Source organism: Symsagittifera roscoffensis, chromosome 7 (genome assembly GCF_963678635.1).
Source record: "Symsagittifera roscoffensis chromosome 7, txSymRosc1.1, whole genome shotgun sequence".
NCBI lineage: Eukaryota > Metazoa > Xenacoelomorpha > Acoela > Convolutidae > Symsagittifera > Symsagittifera roscoffensis.
The window spans coordinates 18,581,098-18,601,003 of NC_087068.1; the positions used below are offsets into that span (position 1 = coordinate 18,581,098).

The 19,906-nt window shown below is 33.6% G+C and overlaps 1 protein-coding gene and 2 long non-coding RNA genes across 3 annotated transcripts in view; 2 read left to right on the plus strand and 1 right to left on the minus strand.

Annotated features, from left to right (window-relative positions):
• Positions 1 to 221: 221 nt before the first annotated feature.
• LOC134852168 (uncharacterized) lies at positions 222 to 879 on the minus strand. The gene is made up of 2 exons (XR_010164281.1): positions 745 to 879; positions 222 to 430 (listed from the first exon to the last, which is right to left on the minus strand). It is a non-coding gene; the product is annotated as an uncharacterized LOC134852168 (long non-coding RNA).
• A 924-nt stretch (positions 880 to 1,803) lies between these two features.
• LOC134851594 (uncharacterized) lies at positions 1,804 to 4,547 on the plus strand. The gene is made up of 3 exons (XR_010164242.1): positions 1,804 to 2,077; positions 3,532 to 3,940; positions 4,263 to 4,547. It is a non-coding gene; the product is annotated as an uncharacterized LOC134851594 (long non-coding RNA).
• A 13,806-nt stretch (positions 4,548 to 18,353) lies between these two features.
• Positions 18,354 to 19,906, plus strand: part of LOC134851936 (uncharacterized) — a 141,974-nt gene continuing 140,421 nt past the window's right edge. The window contains exon 1 of the mRNA XM_063868210.1: positions 18,354 to 18,467. The gene's annotated coding sequence lies outside the window, so the exon portion shown is untranslated. The remainder of the gene's footprint in view (positions 18,468 to 19,906) is intronic.

Sequence of the window (19,906 nt, forward strand, 5' to 3'; positions counted from 1 at the left end):
GATCATGCCTGAACTGAACATGCTCACACCTGCAGGATACATGATCATACCTGAACTAACATGCTCACACCTGCAGGATACATGATCATACCTGAACTAAACATGCTCACACCTGCAGGATACCTTATCATACCTGAACTAAACATGCTCACATCTGCAGGATACATGACCATGCCTGAACCGAATATGCTCAAATCGGTATCTTCAGTATTACAAGATAATTAAAGAAATGGTTAAATTGTAACAACATCATAAACTCAGCTTGAAAATGTGACACTTTACTTCAAATTTTTAGTTTTTTTTTTCAGATTTTTTCTGACATCGGTGAAGTTTTTTGTTGAAAATATACTGTAGTGGTTAGATGCATCTTTCTTTAATTGCCAGCAGGGAGTCGTTGGTAGCGGGGCGTGTGGATACTTTTCTCTGTTTCCTGTCAACATAAAACTAATTGTTAGTCAAAACTTCATCACTTTAAATAAATGCTTAACAAATAAAATTAGACAAAAATCATGCGTTAAAAAGTAGTCGCATATTTGTTGTTAATTTATTCAATGAGATTAATAGTATCAACCATTCAAATCTTTTTAATTTATTCGCAATTATTGCGGCTACTGGTTCGCGAAAATTGAAAGATTATTGGCCAAAAAATTTTGTGACGAATTGCTTCAATTCATTGCTTTATAGTTCAAACCGGGGATTCTTAGTTTTTTCGACTATCCCTCCCGTTGACCCCCTGAAACTAACCTGACTTCCTCTTTTTTGGGATGTAGATGCGACATAATTTTCTTCATTTGAAGATATTTGACTCGAGGAGGTAAATTTGGATAAGCTCATTTCAAACAAAATCTGAAAAAGTGAATTTTTAACAACAAAGACCAATTAGTCAAGATACGAAGTATTGTATAAATAAATATGAGTTTGTCAAGTTTTCAGTCAGTCGTTATCATGTCTGCGACAGGCATGAACATGTTTCACTCAGGTCTGATCATGTAAAATCCAGGTACGACCACGTCTGTAGAAAAATACGCATGCTCACTTGTGAACAGCCCTGCATTATGGGGGAACAGTCCTGAGAATATTCTCTCCCCTGCTAAATGGATGATCAGCCGTAAAATGGCACAAAAAGTTCAGTACGGGCGGTAGGAAATCAGATTCACTCCAATAACTATCAGAGAAAGCACAACCAAAGTGGCAATAAACAAAAAAGCCTATCCAGAATTATCAATCCCCTGAAGTTTTATACCAACAAAAGCATTCTCAAGCAATCACCTTTTGAGCCTATCTTTCTTTGTTTTTAAAAAAATCTTGTCGGCTTATAATTTATTGTTTCATCCAATTTTGCTGATCTGATCTGAAAAGTTTTACCTTACCGCTAATATCGTTGCGAGGTGCGAACAGTCGCTTTTATAAATGTTACAAACCGACGCCAGCGACGATCGGTCGCTTGCGACGAATTATTGCCATGCAACAAAAATTTGGCCAGCCCCTTAAAATAAAATCATAACAAGAACACCTACATCAAATTGTCTGTAGGAGAGTTTAACTTGCTGAACGTTTATATTTTTATATCTAGCCTGATTGGACACGAAGAATTATTGGTTAGAAAAACCTGCGAGTTTGAAGGGCAGAAAAGTGAACTTATAACCTTTAACAAATGTTGGCAGAAAGTGACCGCAACCAACGGGAATGAGAAAGGTTATCAAAATGAAGTCATAATAATGTCTTTAACATAATAAAGTTCAACGTGCAAGCATTTTTTGTTAAGTTCACTGATTTGCAATGACATTTTTCTAATAAGTTCAATATAAAAACCACAACTTTCTAACATTTTAGTTAATGTATTTTCAGTTTCATGTTACTTTGGTATTCAAAATGATGGAAAAGCGGAATTTTCTTGTTTTATTGTTTTTCTCCACTCTTAATCTGCAACTCAATTATTGCTCCCTAATTCGGGGTAGTAGGAAAAGCTTTATCGATATATCAGGAAAGTGGTATGAGCTTGCAAGTTCCGGAGCAACTACAGCAGGCAGGGATTCAAGTGCCAACTTTATACTTAATGTGAAAAAATCAGAAAAAGGTCAGTAGTTTTTCGCAACTTACCAGCGTTTTATTGTTACAAACCACCGAAAGAAATTGCCATTGCTGCGAGTAGAATGACTTCTTAGGGCAATTGATGCTTAAATCTGCCCCGAGATAACCATAGCAGCCGGAAGATCAGAAGTCTAATTGGTATTTCAAATTTGTCTAATTGGTCTCAATGGTGGAAAATTCCCACACCAAATTTTCTGGATATACTTTCGGAAGTTACTTCCCTCAGGAATTCGACCCCCTTCCGACTCAAAGGGTCCTCCTTTTGTTCTATTTTGAGATATCCATTTTTGATGACGGAACCCAAAGTTTTTCTAAAGGCGCCTTGGGAGCCAATATAACTAACTTTGAAGGGGGACCCTAGTCGATCAAGGTAGGTTATCTTGCAAGATCTTGCAAGATAACCTCCTTTAAAGATAACTTTTTTTGCAAGATCTTTAAGATACAATTTTTTCGGGCAAAAACAGCTTTACACGCGAAGACAACCAAGTAGCGTTCGTGGAAGAAGGAAGCAATCTTAGCTACGCATACATACACACAGCCCGCTAGGCGGTTGCCCCCAGAAAGCTTTTTTTAAAACTTTTTTGTGATAGGCGGCTGTCTTCAAGTTTTGATCGACTACTTATACCTTAATCTCCCTTGATTGACTAGGGGATAACCTCCTTTGATCGACTAGTGGAGCACGCGCCGAAAAAACGCGATTTTTTGGACAACATTTCCCAAAAAGTGCCTAAAATGACTTTTTCTCGCTGTTTTTCAAAAATTGGCCAAAACAGTGTTTTTCAGTGATTTGGGAGAGCTCGGAAAATCAATTCGGTCGTCCTAAAAAAAGTCGACAATTTTTTTTTAAAAATCCGCCCCTTCTGGAGAAAATCCTAAATCCAAAAATCTACAGAAGATTACAAAAATCAGCTTTTTTATTTTGACATTATACCAATTTTCCTTCTTCACATTTTCATTGAGGTACCTGAAATCGCGTGGAAAAAAAATATTCCTCGCCATGTTTCGCCAGCAATTTACCCGCAAATTTTAACTTATTAGTTAAGAAAAAAAAAGGCAACTTCAGTTAATAGAAAAACCTTTCAACCTATTTTTTTAAAAAATTTCAAAATTAATCGAAATTTCAGGTTATTGATAAACTTCACTATAAATCAAGTTTTTTTTTCAATCCCAAAATAATTTGATTTTTTTAAAAGGACCATCGGAAGATTAATTTTTCCGATTTGATATCAGCTTTTTATAAATATCTTTTGAAAATTGAAAATGAGCAAAAATAGTTTGTTTTCAAATTTAGTTTAAGAGCATCTATAACTGGAAAAGTCAAATGCATATTGTGGGTTTTGCGCAATATGAGTAATCGAACGCTTATACATTAATCACATATAATGTATCAGCAAAGCATTTCCAGCGCTTTTCTTATCAAAACCAGCTTTTTTTATTCAGGGTGGAAAATTTTCATAGCGAACAGACTGCCTAATCAACATTTTCTGGACAACGAGGAGGATATTTTGAGGGCAACTCAGCATGCAGGACAAATTGGAAGCCTGCTCGAGTTTCAGGTTAACTCGTGGAGCTCAAAACTGGTACCGAAATATTGCGAGAATCTATCAACCTTGGTACTGGACATCACAGATGATGTTTTAACGGTCTCTTTACAGTCTAAGAATAACCAGCCTTTTCTGAGGATATTTAACAATAATTGCGAGAAAACTTGGAAATTTTCAAGGGATGCAATTTCGAGCACTGACATGCTACTTGAAGAAGATATGAAATCTGAAATGAAAGGTATTCAACCTATGCAGAGAAAGAGACAAACTGATGATGACGTCATGAGTGCTGATGATGACAACCTGTTAGTTCATTTGGATGATACAAAAAATTGAAATGAGTTTCAGAATTTTGGTGATTTTGGTTTGAAAGAAATGTTTGCGATAAAAGTGCTCTTAAAAACGATATTACTAAAATTTTTGGAGAATTAACACAGTTTTTAACTAAATAAAGTTAATTTAGAAAAAAGAATACTGCAAGAATTTCAAAAACAAATCAATTTTAGAACGATAAAAATAGCCGGAAATCAGCAATTTTAATCAAAGTGCAAAGCTATAAAAGCCAAAAAAAATTGAACAGGCTGAAAATAAATTTGGAAAAATCAGTTTTTTTAATTATCTTTCTAGAAACGCTGAATCCTCGACACTGAAAAATCGGCTAGTGAATCTGGGCTCTGCTGATGTCTTTGGAGACTCAGGGTACAGTGCTTTGTTCTGGTTCATCAAATGCATCGAGGTAGCTACTAGTCAGTCTGACTTCGTATTATGCAATGAAGAATTCCGACAACTAAGTGGAAGGTCCAAGTGGAAAAATTAGATTCCTGAATTGATCAAATGTTGGTTCAATATAAACTGATTGATTAATCTTCTTGTTTCAAGTCATGAGTTATCTACATACAAGATTATTAGTTTTTAGAGAGTTTATTGCTCAGACTCGAAAAAACCGGTGCGAAGTTTGCGACTTATGTTTTGACCGACACGACAAAAAACCGCCCGAGTCGAGGTGCTCGATTTATGTTTCGACTATCTTAATCAAAAATTGTTATGTTTCGACAGTCTCGGCCAAATTTCGGTATGTTTCGTTTCTCTCGACGAATTTTTTCCCGGTTTTGTCGACTCTACCAAAAAGTTTACTTTTATCGACCCAGTTCAGATATATTTCGTTTTTCTCGACCAAAAATTGATTTAATTCAGCTTTTTTGACTGTCTCGGACGAATTTTTTAACGATATTTAAAAAAACTCCATATTTTGTTCGACCCCGCATAGATATGCTTCAACTTGTTTTTACCAAAAATGGCTATGTTTCGAGGAATTTAGACGGTTTTGCAAAACTGCAATTGTGAGAAAATAGACGAAAGTGAGAGAAATTAACTTTGTTTGCACACAAATTGCGTTAGAAAAATAAAATTGTTTGTAGACAACAGTTCAATTTTGGTGGCCTAAAACTTTACAAGTCAATCAGGCATAATTTATTCAATTCAAATCTCTCCTGTAATATTCAGATTTGACATTTTATGTTCAATTGAACTAATTGTTTTGATAGGTATTGACATTTTATGTTCTTTTTGTATTTGTGAAACTTGGCTCTTAAGAAAAAAATTTGTTGGCCCTTTCCTTTTCATAGCTTTTTCGTCTAAAATACCAGATCTGTAAAAAATAAATTCCGTTTAATTTCGTTTTTGTAGTATCCGTATAAATTGTCTATCGTCTAATTTCCTAGGCCCCGCTCGACCTATGTCTTGACTATTTCTACCAAAAGTGTGTATCTTTCGACTTTGTGCTTGGCCTAACATTATTCTCGACTGCAGAACTCCAATCGAAAAATTGCACTTGCTCGACTTCGAAAGTCGAAACGTAAAATAAGCACCTTGTATCGGGCGGCATTTTTTGGCCGTCGGGACCCAGGAGTGATAAACATCGACCGTAATGACCCAAATTAACCGTCATGAACCAAAAACATAATTTGATTATACTCGACTAAGGAAGGATTTTTGGACCCAGTCAGACCACGGAGAAGCTTCGATTAAAGGCAATTTTGGCTAATTATGTTCAATCGAGTTCAAAAACAAGGAGAAATTCGACCAAGGAAAACTTGTTTAAATTTGACCAAAGTTTATTTAATGTTTCGATAAGTTTAGTGTTTCGACTAACTCCAACCAAGCATCTCAATCAGAAGCCAAAACAAAATTGAAGTCGGCGTCAATAATTGACCAGTTAGAAAGCATTACGGTTACTGGAAAGGCGAAATGTCAAAGAAAATATTAATTTGTGTTCTATTAAATTGGGCAAAAAAAAAATATAAAAAAATTGTTTTCATTTGAAATTTGCGACAAAAAATTTTAGCTTAGAAAAAAATTTGCAAAAATTTTCATAGCACTGACTTTTTTTACTGTGGCAGCCCTTGCATCTCCAACTTTTTTTGCAACCCTCGAAATTTATGATTCACTAAAATCTGCTCGGGACCAGTTAAAGGGCTGTCAGAACATTCAGGCTTTCAAGACAATTCACGAGCAGTCGGGTTTGTATCTATTATGAGTGAGTAATTTTTAGCTTAGCAACCGAATGAAGTAATTAGTCAGAGATCCTCACGGCTTCTTGATACAAATAAGAGTTTTTTAGAGAATTTGGGAAACTAATGTTGTTCAGTAACCCATAGCAACTTATCAAAAATAAAAAACTCACTAATTACGATAAAGCATTTCAACTGATTTTCAAAGCCATTATTGTAAATAAAATGAACTCACTATTCAGTTCTTGAAAAGATACTAATTTTGAAAACTAATCGAATTGATCTAAACTTTTTGTCAATTAGTTCCATGCGTACATCAAACTATATGGATTCTCTACGTTAAACGGTTTTGCAATCGCGAAAATTTTAATTTTTCCTAAATCATAAAATATTACCTTTTGGAGTCCCATTTATTAGAAAACGCATTGGTTAATATAAAAAACCTCACAGATAACCTGCTTTTGTCGAATAATTGTCAGAAAAAAATTCACATAATTCACTCAGAACCATGAACAAAAACTTTGCGAAATGTCAAAGAAAATATTAATTTGTGTTCTATTAAATTGGGCAAAAAAAATAAATGGCAAGCATATTTAATTGGCAAGCATAAAACTAAGCATAGAAAAATAATCCTTGAACTTAAAATAATTTTTAGAATTGAGTATTACGCGGGTTTTCTGTAATCTTTGGTCGCCAATTAACTCACATTATTCCGTGTTTTCGTTCCCTCAAAAATTTTAGTCTCTTCTTTACATTGAAAGAGTAAGTTGATCCAACAATTTTTTCGGAAATTCAATAAAAATTTGAGTACCGTTTTTACAAAATTATACGCTCAAAACTGTTTTTCTCTCAGCATTATTACAATTTTTACGCCTAATGATTTTTTGTCTAGTGTGATTTTAAATTTCCTTCTGCAAACTTTCTGTGAAGCACCTGCATGGAAAAAATATTCACAATGTTTCGCCAGCAATTTATCAAATGGTTACAAAACTCAACTTTTTATAAGTATTAAGTTAAAAAAAGTAGGCCAATTTATTAAGTAGAAAGAATCTTAATGGTTGAAATTGTTTAACTTTTAACAAATAATCGAAACTTCCCCTACCGAAAAACTTCACTATTAGTCCTGTTTTTTTTCAGGCTAAAGAAAATTTGAACTTTTTAAGAGGGACATCGGAAGTTTAACGTTACCAATTTGATAGCAGCAGTTTTGCTTATAACTATTATAGGAAAAATCGTTTTCAAGTTTAGTTAAAGCAACTATGACTAGTAAGCTCAAGGCAAATTGAGGGTTTTGCGCAGAATGAGTAATTCTATGCTTTAACATAAATCACATGCTATTTATCAGCACTTCATTAACACTGTTTTATTTCATAAAAGTCAATTTTATTTTTCAATTTCAGGATGGAAAATTTTCAATTCGATTAAACTGTCTTGTGAAATTGTTTTATACATCGAGAAGGAAATTTTGAGACGGCTCAGGTAAAAGACAAATTGGAAGCCTACTCGAGTTTCAGATTAACTAATGGGGCACAAAACTGGTACTGAAATTTTCTGGATATCTATCAAACTTGTGACTGTGAAAACCAAAGACAATTTTTTAACGGTCTTTTTACATTCCAGCAAAATCCAGTTTTTTAATAGGAAAATTAACAATAATTGCGAGAAAGGTTGGAAATTTTTATGGGATGCATTTTCGAACACTGACATGCTATTTGAAGAAAATATGAAACCTGAAACAAAAATTATTCATTCACTGCAGAGAAAGAGACAAGTTTTTGATGGCGACATGAGTGATGATGATGATGATTTTTGTTAGATTTTTTAGATTATAACAATCAAAATCAAACGAGTTTCACAATTTCGTTGATTTTTATCTTAAATACAGCCAAGCCACGTACAAAATTTTTTTTCGATAAGAGTGTTCTTAAAAATGAGTTTTCTTAAAATTTTGGAGACTTACAACTGTTCTTAACTAAAAAAAAAACAATTTATCAATAAACTGACTGCAAAATCCAAAAAACAAATCAATTCGGAAAAAACTGAAAAGCAACTAAAAACTAGCTATACGAATCGTCAAAATGCACAAATTCTGCGTGAAAAACTAATTTTTCAAAACAATTTTACGTTATTTTTCTTAACAAGTTTGGATAAATCTGATGATCTGAAAGATGTTAATTAAATAAATTTTGGTTTTTTTTGCCGCAGAAATCTTTAGAACCCAAAAAATTGAAGAGTTCTTACTGAACATATTGGTTTAGGGTAAGCAAATTTCATCTAATGATTTTTTTGCTCGCAACTTTCTGACTAAGGTCTTTTCTGAGCAGTTTTTTTGATTCTGTTTCTAATTTAAACATTTATTAAAAGCTACAAAAAAACTGATTTCAAAAAAATCAGGTTGTACTTGGCCTATGTTCGACTGTTGTTGACCAATGTTTCGAGTTTTTCGATTAAAATCCTGTATGATGCGACTCTGTTTGAATGATGTTTAGACTTTGTCGACCAAAGTGGTGTATTATTTGACTGCGCTCGACTTATGTCTCGTGTCTTTCTATCAAATATTTGTATGTTTCGCCTTTGTGCTCAAAATAAAAATATGAAAGAAAAATTTTAAACGAAAATCCATTTGTTTTCTAATGGATTGCGCCAGAAAACGAAGCTTTTATCTTTTAAAATTTCCACAAAAAAATATTAAAGTTAAAAGTAATAGTTGTAGAAATAGTTTTGGTAGAATTTCCTTCCACAGTAACCCTTAGAACGCAAAGTATTGAAGGATTCTCCTCAAAGTGTTAGTTTTTGCAGAAAGCAACTCTCATCAAATGATTTTTTTTCTAGTTGAAACGTTCTGGTTAAGGTCCTCTCAGAGCAATTTTTTAAAATTTGTTTCCAAATTAAGCCTTTGTTAAATTTACCGAAAAAAAAAAACATTTTTTAAACAAATCAGGTTGTGCATGACCTATGTTCGCCTGTTGAAGAACAATGTTTCGAGTTTGTCGATTAAAATCAGGTATGATTCGACTCTGATTGACCTATGTTTAGACTTTGTCCAACAAAAGAGTGTTTTTTTCTTGGACTGCGCTCAACTTATGTCTCGTCTCTTTCTACCAAAGATGTGTATGTTTTGGTTTCGTGCTCATAATAAAAAAATTCTCAACCGCAGAAATTTAGTCAAAAATACTATTTGCTCGACTTCCAAAGTTGATACGTAATGTAACAGCTCGTGCCCGGCAGTATTTCATGACCATCTGAACCCTGGAGCATTTCACATCATGACCGTCTGGACCCGGGAGCATTACATTTTGACAATCATAACCAGAAATATTTTTTCTATCACTATATTCGACCAATTCAGACCACGGATTTTTTTCAATCAAAAAGATCTTTGATTGAAACATTTAAAAAAAAAATTGTTACAAACGAGATCAACTGAAGAAAAACTTTTCAGTCGAGTTCAAAAGAAGACACGGTTCAAAAGAAGACACCGAGAAATTCGACCAGGGAAAAATTTTTTATCATGTTCGACCTTAGCTTAGGTGTTTCGACCGAGTCCAATCGAGCATCTCAACCTGAAGCAAATCTAAATTTAGTATTTGGCGTCAATAAATGACCAGATAAAAAGCAAAAGATTTACTGGAATGATTAAAGATTGAAGAAAACACTGATTTGTTTTCTAATGGATTGCGCAAAAAAAAACGAATAGTTTCTTGTTTTAAAATTGTCACAAAAAACATTAAACTTACAAATAACAGTCATAGAAAAAGTTTCGGTAGATTTTCTTTCCACAGAAACCCCTAGAACACAAAAATTGAAGGGATCTCCTGAATCTTTTACTTTTGCAGTAAGCAACTTTTATCAAAAAATTTTTTTTCGTTGAAACCTTCTGAATAAGGTATTTTCTGAGCAGTTTTTTTGATACTGTTTCTAATTTAAACATTTATTCAAAGCTACAAAAAAACAGATTTCAAAAAATCAGGTTGTGCTTGGCCTATGTTCGACTGTTGTAGACCAATGTTTCGAGTTTTTTGATTAAAACCTTGTAAGATGCGACTCTGTTTGAATTATGTTAGACTTTGTGGACCAAAGTGGTGTATTATTTGACTGCGCTCGACTTATGTCTCGTGTCTTTCTATCAAATATTTGTATGTTTCGCCTTTGTGCTCAAAATAAAAATATTATCGACCGCAGAATTTTAAACAAAAATTTGCTCAACTTCTAAAGCTGATACGTACACCTCGTAACGGGTAATTTTTTATGACCATCTGGGCCCTCGTGCGTTATACTTCGACAATCATGACCCAAAATAGGTTTGCATTGACTCTAGTTGACCGAGTTAAGCTACGGAAATTTTCTATCAGAAAGATTTTTGGCTGAAAAAGTATAAAAAGCATTTCAACCGAGATCGAGTGTGGAAAAACTGTGCAGTCGAGTTCAAATGAAGAAAAACGTCACCAGCCAAAACTTTTTGATCAAATTCAACCTTAGTTTATTCGTTTCGAACATGTCCACCCAAGCATCTCAAAAACAAGCAAATATAAATTTTGAATTGGGCGTCAATAAAAGACCAGATAGGAAGCATAACAGTTACTGGAATGGTTAAAGGTTGAAGAAAGTTTTGATTTGTTTTCTAATGGATTGCGCCAGAAAACGAAGCTTTTATCTTTTAAAATTTCCACAAAAAAATATTAAAGCTAAAAATGCTTGTTGTAGAATTAGTTTAGGTAGAATTTCCTTCCACAGTAACCCTTAGAACGCAAAGTCGCAAAGTATTGAAGGGTTCTCCTCAAAGTGTTAGTTTTTGCAGAAAGCAACTCTCATCAATTTTTTTTCTAGTTGAAACGTTCTGGTTCAGGTCTTCTCTGAGCAACTTTCTTTCTTTGTTTCCAATTTAAGCCTTAGTGAAATTCTACCGAAAAAAAAAACATTTTTCAAATAAATCAGATTTTGCATGACCTATGTTCGCCTGTTGAAGAACAATGTTTCGAGTTTGTCGATTAAAACAGGTATGATTCGACTCTGCTTGAGCTATGTTTGGACTTTGACAAACAAAATGGTGTTTTCCTGGACTGCGCTCAAATTATGTCTCGTCTCTTTCTACCACAGATGTGTATGTTTCGGCTTCGTGCTCAAAATAAAAAAAAATCTCGACCGCAGAGTTTTGGTCAAAATTTCTGTTTACTCGACTTCGAAAGTTGATAAGTCACCTCGAACCGGGCAGTATTTTATGACCGTCTGGACCTGGACTCTGGAGCAATACACTTTGACCATCATAACCAAAAAAAACTGTTGCTTTGACTATAGTCGACCGTGTCAAACCACGGAGTTTTTTCGATCAAAAGGATCTTTGGTTAAAAAGTTTTAAAAAGAAATTTTCAAACGAGATCGACCGAGAAAAAACTGTTCAGTCGATTTCAATAGAAGAGAAACTTGACCAGCTAAATTTTTTTGGTCGAGTTCGACATTAAATTGCTCGTTTTGATCGAGTCCAACCATGCATCTCAATCACACGCAAATGTAAATTTCGAATTTGGCGTCAATGAATGAGCACATAATAAGCATAACCGTTACTGAAATGGTGAAAGGTTGAAGAAAATTTTGATTTGTTTTCTGTTGGATTGCGCAAGAAAACAAAAATTTTTTGTTTCAAATTTGCCACAAAAACATTAAACTTACAAATAATAGTTGTAGAAATAATTTTGGTCGAATTTCCTTCCACGGAAACCCCTAGAACACAAAACATTGAAGGATTCCTCGGAAGTTTTTATTTTTGCGGTAAGCAAAATTCATCAAAACATTTTATTGGTAATGCAAAATATTGCAACCTCCTGTAATGTCTTTTCTGAGCAGCTTTGTTGGCTCTGTTTCTAACGTAAACATTTATAAAAAACAGACTTTGAAAAATCAGGTTGGGCTTGACCAATTTTTGGCTGTTGTAGAGCAATGTTTCGGATTTGTCTACGAACATCAGGTTTGATTAGAATGTGCTCGAACTATGTTTAGACATTGTCGACCAAAATGGTGTATTCTTTGACTGCTCTCGACTTATGTCTCTTCTCTTTTTGCCAAATATGTGTATGTTTCGGCTTTGTGCTCAAATTAAAAATACTCTCGACAGCAGAGTTTTAGTCAAAAATGTATTTGCTTGCTTTCCAAAGATGGTAGGTAATTTAACAACGCGTACCGGGCAGTATTTTATGACTGTCTGGATCCTGATACGATACATGTTGAATATTATGACTCAAGAAATTTATACTTTGACAAAAATCGACCAAGTCAGACCACGGAGTTTTTCGATCAAAAGGAACTTTGGCTGAAAGTATGTTAGAAAAAACTTTTCAACTGAGATCGACTGTGAAAAAGCATATCAGTCGAGTTCAAAAGGAGAGAAACTCGACCACAGAAAATTATTTGATCAAGTTCGTCCTTAGCTTATGTGTTTTGACCGTGTCCAACAGAGCATCTCAATGTAAAGCAAATCTAAACTTTGTATTTGGCGTCAATAAATGACGAGATAAAAAGCATAACAGTTACTGGAATGTTTAAATGTTGAAGAAAATTTTGATTTGTTTTCTTTTGGATTGCGCAATAAAACGAAAAGTTTTTTGTTTTAAAATTGCCACAAAAAACATTTAACTTACAACTAATAGTTATAGAAATAGTTTTGGTAGATTTTCTTTCCACAGAAACCCCCTAGAACACAAAAATTGAAGGGATCTCCTGAATCTTTTAGTTTTGTAGTAAGCAACTTTGATCAAAAGCTTTTTTCCTTCAAACCTTCTGAATAAGGTATTTTCTGAGCAATTTTTTTGGAACTGTTTCCAATTTAAACTTTAAATAAAATCTAGAAAAACAATTTTTGAAGAAGTCAGGTTGTTCTTGACCTATGTTCGACTGTTGCAGACCAATGTTTCGAGTTTTTTATTGAAATGTGGTATGATTCAACTCTGCTTGAAATATGTTTAGACTTTTTGACCAAAATGGTGTAATATTCGAATGCGCTCGGCTTATGTCCCGTCTCTTTTTACCAAAAATGCAAACGTTTCGACTTTGTGCTCAAAATATATTTATTCTTGACCGCACAGTTTTAGTCCAAAACAGCATCTGCTCGACTTCCAAAGTTGAAACATAATTTAACACATCGTACCGGGCAGTATTTAATGACCGTCTTGACCCTGAACCGATTTGTATTGACCTCCATGACCCAAACTAATTATGCTTTAAATTTCCTCGGCCGAATCAGACCACGGAGTTGTTTTCGATCGAAACGAAGTTTGGTTAAAAATAAAAAAAATAACCTTTCAACCGAGTTCGACTGTGGAAAAAAAAATTTTTCGAGTTCAAACGAAAAGAAACCTAAATCCGACCAAAGAAATTTTTGATCTACCAGAGTCCATGTGTTTCGAGCAAGTCCAACTAAGCATCTCAATCCGGGCGTCAATAATTGACCAAATAGAAAGGATAACAGTTACTGAAATGGTGAAATCTTGAAGAGAATAGTGATTTGTTTTCAATAAGATTGCTGAATAAAACAAAGGTTTTATTTTAGTTTGCGACAAAACTTTAAACTTACAAACAATAGCTCATAAAGATCAAAGTTTATTTCACCGAATACAAGCGATAAAAGTGAAAAAAAGTTTGATTTCAGATCGGACAAAAATAATCGTCAATTTTGTTTCATTTGTATGAAAAAATTTAGCCTGGACTACGTTGTAGACAAAATCACAAATTTTTGCAGGCAAACTCTCTTGGTCGAAAATATTTTATTTGAAAACATAAAATTAAGCATAGAAAAATAGTCCCTGGAGTTTAATCCCTTTTTGGAATTGATTTTACTCGGGTTCTCTGTAAGCTGTGGTCGTCAATAAATTCACATTAACCGGTGTCTTCGTTCCATCAAAAATTTTAGTCGCTGCTTCTCTTTGAGTTAGTCAGTCTCTTTAAAAGTTTTGGCAATTATTGATCTAACAAATGTTTTCTGAATATCATTAAATAATTGAGTGCAGTTTCCTCAAAATTGCTGAAAATTTCATATTTTTCACAGCGTTATCACTGTTTTTGCGCCTAATATTTTTTCGTCTACTGTATCCGCCTCTCTTAACAAATCAATTTTGAACTGGTTAATATCTTTCTAAGCGGAGTGAAGGGGGCTCACTAACTTAAATAACCACCGCCTCAAAGTGCTCGGAAGATCAATCTATTCGAATAAAAAACAATCAAAAAATTTTCTGGAACTATTTTCCCCATATTAAAAGCTTAGACTCATTCCTGCTTAACTTCTGCCCGCTTTCACATGAAAAAAAAATTAGTAAAAAAAGATTTAAGGGGAAAAGTGGATGGTGTTTTTTCATATCGGTGCTTGATATTATATATTAAAATCAGATCAACACATAACTTAACCGTATTTTTTACTCTTCCCGTAGTTTAATGACCTCTGCTTTTTTACGTTTCTCAATTGAATTGCTCGACATCACTAAATGAGTGCCAATAAAAGTCATAAAAAAGTCACATAAATAAGTGCCAAACAATAAAAGTAAAAAGTCTATTTATCTCGACATCTCAGGAAAAATCTCAGGAAACTTTTCACGCAGCTTTAACCTCGACTTGAAAGGATTTCAGTTCGAGTTATATCTGAAATTTGTAGGATTTTTTTGTACTTTATCTATCGTGGCATGAAAAAAAAACAGTCACTTGGCTCGCTTTCAAGAAAAAAAAATACTGCTGATGAAGAACTCTTTGCTAACATATTTATAATCGGATTATTTATGCAACAACCGTTCACTATTTTCAATTTTTTCGTACAACCATTTTAATATTTTGATTATTTTTTTCATAATCAAAAGGAAAATTTGTCTTTGAAATAACCTAAAAGCGTATTCATGCGAATTTGCTTTGATTTTAAACAGAAACACATTTAAAAGCAAACCATAACAACCAAATGTACCATTTCAGTTTTCTACAGTCTTTCAATAAAGGATGTCTTTTTTAATGAGCGAAAGCCATGGAAAGGAACCTTACATTTGTCTAGCATGTATCAATTACCAATTGAAAACCGATGATGCGTCGTCTTAAGCCCATTTCACCTCTACGGGAAAAGAATTATTTTTTAATTGTAAGTAGCAACAGCGAAGTTTTTAATAACCATAATGACCTTGAAACCAACCCTTCTATAGACCATTGAATCTTAACTGTGAAAAAGTGACACTATTTCCATTTTTTTTGTATATTTTTAGCATCAAATTTCCTGCATTCTTCTTCTTTCCGATTGTGAATACGATTGTATGCAATTTATGAAATTATAAGCGAAATTGTATATTTGCATATCCTTTTTCTGTCTCGCCGGAATTTTGTTTGAATTATTGCTATAAATAAAAAAAAGAAATTTTTGGAATAGAAAAATGAAAAATCAAGATGACATTTCATCTCCGACTGCTCGAGCTGAAAAAAAGGTGAGTTTAGTTTTTCCGTGGCTCCTTGAAAGCTACTAATATGATTTCAGTTAATTTTAGATCGCTCCGTAGAACAAGAACCATTACAGGAGTTTTCTTTAGCTTAAGTTATGACAAAAAAATATGAACAATAGCAAAAACGTCACACCATTCATTTAACATGCTATTCTGCTGGCAAAAACGTAGCCACTTGGCGCATTAATTTCGGTTGATGATAATAGAGAAGTCAAAAATTTCAGGAAAAAATATTATGTTACAACAAAACTAGGAAACATTGTTTTTTTGCATCAATTCTTTAAGACGAAAAATTGCAGGAAACAGGCATCCTACTTCTCCATTGAAAATTTTTCAAAATGGGGTAACTTCGAATGAAAGAAAGAAGAATTTGCACTCGTATGAAAGAATTAAGCAAAACTTTACATTCGACATGAAAATTTTTAAAAAATGTTTCAATTTTTTAAAGAAAATTCATTGCCTTTTAAAGTTTTTACTAATCCACAGCAGAAATTTAGCAAATATTCGTTCCGGCGAATAATGAAACATGTTTTTCACAAATTAAATATGCATAACGAAAAAATCAAAAAATTCAAACAAGTTGTTCTCGACACGAGGAAAACTTTTTGAAATATTTAATGTAGTTCGAATCACGACTGTAAGGGCTTTAATATGATATATCACTCAACCCAGTCCAATCATTATTTGTGGTACCTCAAAAACTAAAATACATCCGAATACAAAGTTCCTCTCCATTTTCAATTTTAATTGGCTGGAACAATTACTCAATAGCAGAAATTACAATTAGGTTGATGACTTTCAAAAAAAAACTTTCCAAATATGATGAACTGGAGGTAAAAACAAATAACTGTGTGAATAACAAGTTGTTTTGCTGCTAATTAACCTTTCTTGCATTTCAAAATTAAATGTTTCTTGATATTAATTTAATAATTTAATTTTTAAAACCATGAGTGGCTAGAGAATTCCAATTTTGACATGCATTTTGTGAGAGCCGAGCAAGTTTTGTGCATGTCAATTATTTGCAAAGTTTTGTGCAATCCAGGCTGCATTTTAAAAAAAGCTGCAGTTCAAAAAAGTTTTTGTACAAACTTTGTAAGCTTTGCAACAATGGAAATGATATTGTTTCATTTCTTTTAGTCCTCAGGAAATGACAATTTCCACAGACAATGCAAAGCAAACGTAATTCGTTTGATGTAGTTTTTGATAATCGACGTTGTTTTTTTTAAACAAAAAGGACACAACCATTTTTATAAAGTATATTCCAATGATCTTACTCTATTTTTTTTTACCAGACGACTTTTGTCAAAGTATTGGAAACCAAGCTTGTGAGGTTTGTTGGTTTGTTTCCGACTCAAAACGTTGCTGGGAAATTTTTTGATCAATTTAGTCTTAGTTTCAACAAAAACATTGTACAATTTTTTGCTAGATTATTCTTCATATGTATCAAAACGAGTTTTCAAAGTATAGTTCAGTGCCTTCTGATAGTAAAAGTTTTCAAATAGTTCAAATCGTTTTCTGAGAAAAATTGAGAAATAAACTTTTTTCGACTTACATTTTTTTAAAATAATTTTTGATTTTATTCTTTTTTGTCAACAAAAAACCGTCGTAAAATATACATAATTGACTAATACTAGCGCATATGATTGAGCATTAGGCCTTCTTTTAGGTCTCCTGCTCAGCCCCTGAATAAAAACGATCTAAGCTGGGAATGAAAAACAATTGTTTTTTTTCTAACCTTGTTTTCATCTCAATTTTTTTTAAAAACTTTTGTGTAAAAATTTTGTGACAACTTGGGGCTCGAAAAAAAGTATTACTAATTTGCCATTTCGGGATATTGAAGCGCGCGGTAAGTTAAGCGCTGTTTTTAAGCAAGCAGCGATTTAATCCGTCTCAGAAACGGTAACAAATTGAATGGAGGCAAGCATTTTGATCTTGCCGAAGCACTAGTAGACGCCTTGTTCATCACTTTATAATTTGCAACATATCCATTTTGGTCGCTCTATCTTATCTTGTTGGGTCGTTCAAACTAGAAAAATATCTTTTTTGGACCGCACAAAACCGCACAAAATGTTATCGCTCGCACTAAAATGCGACACACCCGTTCTGAGTCGCGATGAGCGCGACATAAGTCAATGAACTCGATCCGGGTAGTTTGGTTGTTCAGAACTAAATTTTTCAACCAATCATAATCGAGCATTTTATACGCCAATGAAAAGTGAGTGGAAGACCTTTTTTTGGTCTATCTTGAAGCTGTAATTAGAAACAACCGACTGGAAGTTTGTTTGACTAAAGTTTTCTTTCTTATTATCTTTGTGAGAAGGTTTTCCAAATAGTGGTAGTTTTTTGTTCATTTCAAAGACAAAAATGCCGCATTCCTTACTTGAATTTTGCTCGACTTTAAAAAACACTAGAGAAGAGAATTTTTTATCAATTTAAAATTAATTTAACCTACTAACTACAACGAAAGTTGCGTTGTGACTCTGACGTATTTGATTGCGTAGGAACGGGATTTTCTGTCTTGTGAATATAAAACGGCTGTCGATAAGCCCCCAGATATGCCATGTTGAATTCTCACTTTAAATTTGAATCTAATACCCCTAAAAAGTATTATTTATACGTCAGAACTTCCTGAAAAAGTAAATAATCGCTTTTTATATTTGTTTCAAGACCTTAAATACAAGATACACAGAATGTATTCTGAGAAGCTTTTGAGTCGAATAATCAGGTCTCCATTGTGACGCTAAGCGCTACTTCTTTTCCCTGTCAACATGGTATTTAAATTTTAAATAACCATTGGGAAAAATTTGAGTTGGTCGTATTAGAATCAGAAAAACACACTTACTCATTCCAGCAGTTTTTACAACAAGGTACGTGACTTGGGTTTGGTCATATTTGTGATCTACTTAATCACTTATATCCCGTGGATTAGAGTGATTTTATGATCCAACAGTGTAAACAGCTTTTCCACTCTTTTTGCTTAAACAAATAATGTTAGTTCAAATTTGAAAATTTTCGATTACTTTCCCCAGCAGATCAATTTTGATCCATGTTTAACTCAAATTTTCCATTAAATCCAGTTTTTTTCCGTGCTAATCAATCTTTGTCCAGTGAATAGTGTCAAGTAGAAGTGAGGCACCGGTCACTTTTTCTTTTCTCATCCTACCAAGTCCAAGCAACCAAGCGGAATAGAAAACTTTACCGCTTTGACACTTTACAACTTCTTTTTGTGGATCAAAAACTACTTGCTTACGCCAGGTAAATTTAATTGCAGATTGTATTTATTACATCTATGAGGAACCAAAAACTACAATTTAATTATTAGTTAAAATTTAAAAAACGAACAATGGCCGAAATTAACTCAACTGTTTTTGAAAACTACTTTGATTGTTTTTAAATAGGAATGATTCCCTTAAAACAGAGCTAGTGAATAAAAGATTTATGCGAGCATGAACTTTTCAAATGTTTGTGCGGATTTTCCTCCTCCAGACAAATATCATTCATTCTACCAACACAAGGGCGGATTTGGGGGGGGGGGGGGGGGGGGTAGCGGATAGGAGGCGGACGTTCCATCTGGGATTCGAACCCCTGCCGACCCAAAGGGTCCCCCCTTCGTACTATTTTGAGATATAAATATTTGGTAACGGAATCTTAAAACTTCGACGCCAATGTATATTAATTTTGGACGCATTTTTTGGCAGGTTTTAAAATTTTTTCAAAAATTTGCCTGCGGCTCAGAAAATTGGACCAAAGCAGGGTCTTTGAGGTGCTTTGGGAGAGCTCGGAAAATCAAAAAATTGACAAAATTTTTCTATAAATGCGTGGGCGACAAATAATCAGTCTACGTGAAATAAAAAATGAAAGGATCCAAATAAAAGTAAGAAATATTAATTCAAAAAAATTTATATTCATGCGTGAGGAAACTTATTTGGAACCTAATTTGTGCCAATGATTTGACCCTTGTAGTAACTTGAAATGTCCATTTTTGGCTGGCGGACAATTCATACTAATTTTGAGGGGATAGCGTGTCAAAAAAAAACAAATTTTGTCAAACTACCCCAAAAAGCCAAAGAATGTCTTTTTGGCCTGTTTTTGTTCACATTTTTGCCTGCGGCGCAGCAAATTTGGTCAAAATAGAGTTTTATAGTGATTTGTGAGAAAAAAAGGCCAATAGTAATGTTCAAACACTTTTTGAAAGTTTGCCCCCTCGAGAAAATCCTAGATCCGTTTCTGTATTGTGCCAAAAATTCATCAGATACTTTGAAGAGTAGTCGGAGCGTGAAAGTCATAGTCCTGATACGAGCAGTCT